At 51.0% G+C, this 4,518-nt stretch overlaps 1 protein-coding gene across 2 annotated transcripts in view; it reads left to right on the forward strand.

Moving 5' to 3' along the window:
* Positions 1-4,518, forward strand: part of TEKTL1 (tektin like 1) — a 17,599-nt gene that overhangs the window by 9,673 nt on the left and 3,408 nt on the right. The gene's annotated exons all lie outside the window — the stretch shown is intronic.

Genomic DNA, 4,518 nt, shown 5'->3' on the forward strand with positions numbered 1-4,518 from the left:
TCTGGTCTCCCCCCGTCTCCCCTCTCTCTGGTCTCCCCCGTCTCCCTTCTCTCTGGTCTCCCCCCGTCTCCCCTCTCTCTGGTCTCCCCCGTCTCCCCTCTCTCTGGTCTCTCTTTCTCTCCCCTCTCTTTCTCTCCCCTCTCTCTTTCTCTCTCCCCCCTCTGTCTCCTTCTCTCTCCTCTGTCTCTTTTTCTCTCTCTCTCCTCTGTCTCTTTTTCTCTTTCTCTCTCCTCTGTCTCTTTTTCTCTCTCTCTCCTCTGTCTCTTTTTCTCTCTCTCTCCTCTGTCTCTTTTTCTCTGTCTCCTCTGTCTCTTTTTCTCTCCCCGCACTCTCTTTCTCTCCCCTCTCTCTTTCTCTCCCCTCTTTCTCTCCCTCTCTCTTTCTCTCCCTTTCTCTCCCTCTTTCTCTCCCCTCTTTCTCTCCCTCTCTCTTTCTCTCCCCTCTCTCTTTCTCTACCCTCTCTCTTTCTCTCCCCTCTCTCTTTCTCTCTCTCTCCCTCTTTCTCTCCCCCTCCCTCTCTCTTTCTCTCCCTCTTTCTCTCTCTCTCCCTCTCTCTCTCTTTCTCTCTCCCTCTTTCTCTCCCTCTCTCTCTCTTTCTCTCCCCTCTCTCTCTTTCTCTCCCCTCTCTCTCTTTCTCTCCCCTCTCTCTCTTTCTCTCCCCTCTCTCTTTCTCTCCCCTCTCTCTTTCTCTCCCCTCTCTCTTTCTCTCCCCTCTCTCTTTCTCTCCCCTCTCTCTTCCTCTCCCCTCTCTCTTTCTCTCCCCTCTCCCCTCTCTCTTTCTTTCTCTCCCTCGCCCTCTCTCCCCCCCTCTTTATATCTGGATATCTTATTTACCCTATATATCTTAATTGTCCTATACTACACCAAAATAACCTATATTGCTTTCTTCCAGATATGACTCAAGCTTCACACGGAAGACATCGGAACCCCCCCTAACCCAGAAGACAGGTAGGGAACACATCCCCTCCAATGTATAACATTGCGGGAATTAAGGTATCTGGACATTGAGGGACTGCAGATCAGGTAAGATCCCAGGCGGGATTGCTGCTTAGATATTGTGAAGCGGGGACGTCCAGACACTGGTTATGGGGTTCAGGAAACTAGTCATTCACACCTGGCTTTTATTTCTAGATCCGACATTTACACACTTACACACACACACACACACACACACACACACACACACACACACACACACACACACACACACACACACACACACACACACACACACACACACACACACACGTAACAAGGACTAATTGTAGTATAATGTAATAAATACATTTGTCAAAAACGAATGTTCTGACTAGGAATTTATTAAATGTATTTTATTTATATATTTTATTTTAAAGCGGGGTTGGGGGCGGGGTTAGGGGCGGGGTTAGGGGTGGGGTTGGGGCGGGGTTAGGGGCGGGGTTAGGGGCGGGACTAGGTGGCGAGTAGATTTTTTGGTTGGGCGAGTAGATTTTTGGGTGATTTGTCGAACACTGTATATATATATATATATATATATATATATATATATATATATATATATTTACCACAATTATTAAGGTTATGGTGGGTAAAGAAAGTGACAAAAACCCTCCACAGTAAAGCATAAAGCATATTTACGGTTGCTATATCTTTATTATATATTTGTGAAAGCACTGTATGACTGTCTGCAGCTTCCTGTGTCCCTACGGACAATCTGATTGCACCTTTGGCCTGTCACTCTGCCTCAGGCCATGCCCGCCCCCGCACACCTCTCATTGGTCTGCGGTCCGCCCCCGCACAACTCTCATTGGTCTGCGGCCAACACCACTGCCACACTGTCCCACCCCTCACTGACCTACACCACTGACACACTCTCCCACCACTCACTCACTGAGCTTTGGGAACGCTTGCCAGCAACTAACCCTCACTGCTCTGAGAGATTTGTACCTAACTCTCACTGCTCTCAACCCAGAAAACCCTGACCGCCTGCTACCACGACAGAACTGCACAATCAGGTACACAGTCTTATTGCTTTCAGCACTGCAACATTCCACACCCTCACACAACACCACACACACCGCACGCTCACACCGCCTCTTACGGCCTACACTGCCAACACACCTCCCCTTCACCTCACCGCACTGTCTCATCCTCACCTCTCCAACGGACACCGCAACCCCTCCCCCCCCCCAAGGCAGCAGCGCTGTGTGATCCTCACATCACCAACGGACACCGCACGTGGCCGCAGCTAGGTGCAAATCTCTCAGAGCAGTGAGGGTTAGGTGCTGGCAAGCGTTCCCAAAGCTCAGTGAGTGAGTGGTGGGAGAGTGTGTCAGTGGTGTAGGTCAGTGAGGGGTGGGACAGCGTGGGACAGCGTGGCAGTGGTGTTGGCCGCAGACCAATGAGAGTTGTGCGGGGGCGGACCGCAGACCAATGAGAGGTGTGCGGGGGCGGGCATGGCCTGAGGTGGAGTGACAGGCCAAAGGTGCAATCAGATTGTCCGTAGGGACACAGGAAGATGCAGACAGGCATACAGTGCTTTCACAAATATATAATAAGATATATATTAAGGTTATGGTGGGTAAAAAAAAGTGACTAAAACCCTCCACAGTAAAGCATAAAGCAACTGTAAATATTCCTGTATATTCATAAGAGTCGGCTAAGGGTTGCTCATGTAATGTGAGCATGAGATAAAAGGTGGCACTGTGTGCTCATTTGCATGTCATTTCCCAGAATCCCTTGCTGCAGTGGAAGTGCTGTGTGATAATGGTGAAAAACAGGGTTGCAGACCTGTCTAAGACATGCAAATGAATATACAGGAATATTTACAGAGAGAGAGAGACATGATGAACCAATATACAAATAAATGTAGAAGAGTTATCAAACACATGCTCTACTACAAATAATACCACTTCTCCACACTGACGGCATTTCTCAAACGCAAGACTGCAAGTCATTACAAAATATGGGAACCCTGGGAGGTTCACTGACACCTAAGCAAACCCGATAGGAGACACCATGATCACCCAGACCACAGCCTGAAGGATGTTAGGGTCAGCGGGGTGGGGAAGGCTCACCCTCTCACCCCCCCCCATCTCCACACCCCCTCCCCCCCATACCCTCCCCACCCCCCATACCCCCTCTCTTTTTCAGACCTCTCGCTCCCCTGGTCACCCAGTGACCCAGAGGTCGCGCCACCCTTGGCGGTACACCCCCCCCCCCCCTTCCAACACGGAAAATCAGAAAACCAAAGTGTATTAGGATATTGTGACGTGATATATGCCTGTAAAATTGCCTGTTTCCTAATAAAAAAATTATAAAAAAAAAATCCAATCTCATCTTCCAAACAAAATCCTCAAATGCCAATCAAAAGCCTCAAATGCCAATCAAAACATTGCATTTACATTGTATACATGATGCATACAATCTATGCACCATGTACACTCTGCCAATGAATGTTAACAATAACATATTCCAAACAAAATACCAATACATCCAAACAAGTATACTATTTAAACCAATCAAGTAACCATGAATCAATTAGCATTCATTAATTAAATACTAAACAATTTAAATGCCATCCATAACAATTAAACAATTAACTATTTCAATCATTAAACAGAACAAGTTATCCTCAGACAAAAAATAAGTACCAAAAAGAATACAATATACAAAAGCAAACCTCACCCTGACCTAAATTACACCATACATAATTTCTTACCCTGTATGTATATATCGATCTGAGAGTGAGCGCTCACTCCCTCCCCCTGCCCGCGCTCACTTCCTCCCCCCCGCGCACTCACTCCCTCCCCCCCGGGTTCACTCTCTCCCATCCCCCACGCTCAATCTCTCCCTCCCACCATGCTCACTCTCTCCCTCCCCCCGCGCCCACTCTCTCCCTCCCCCCACACTCACTCTCTCCCTCCCCCCACGCTTACTCTCTCCCTCCCTCAGCGCTCACTCTCTCCCTCCCCCCACACTGACTCTCTCCCTCCCCCTGTGCTCACTCCCTCCCTCCCCCCCTGCGCTCACTCCCTCCCCCTGCACTCACTCCCTCCCCACCGTGCTCTCTCCCTCCCCCCTGCACTCACTCTCTCCATCCCCCACGCTCACTCTCTCCCCCCTGTGCTCACTCCCTCCCCCCAGCACTCACTCCCTCCCCCCCACTCACTCCCTCCCCCCCACCCTGCGCTCACTCCCTCCCCCCGCGCTCACTCCCTCCCCCCCACGCTCACTCACTCCCTCCCCACCGCACTCTCTCCCTCCCCCCTGCACTCACTCTCTCCATCCCCCACGCTCACTCTCTCCCCCCTGTGCTCACTCCCTCCCCCAGTGCGTGCTCCCTCCCCCCTCCATGCTCACTTCCTCCCCCCACCATGCGCTCACTCCCTCCCCCGCGCTCATTCCCTCCCCCCGTGCTCACTCTCTCCCTCCCCCTACTCACTCCCTCCCCACCACGCTCTCTCCCTCCCCCCCGCACTCACTCCCTCCACCCCACGCTCACTCCCTCCCCCCGCGCTCACTAATGTTCACTCCCTC

This window comes from Ascaphus truei, chromosome 20 (assembly GCF_040206685.1).
Source record: "Ascaphus truei isolate aAscTru1 chromosome 20, aAscTru1.hap1, whole genome shotgun sequence".
Taxonomy (NCBI): domain Eukaryota; kingdom Metazoa; phylum Chordata; class Amphibia; order Anura; family Ascaphidae; genus Ascaphus; species Ascaphus truei.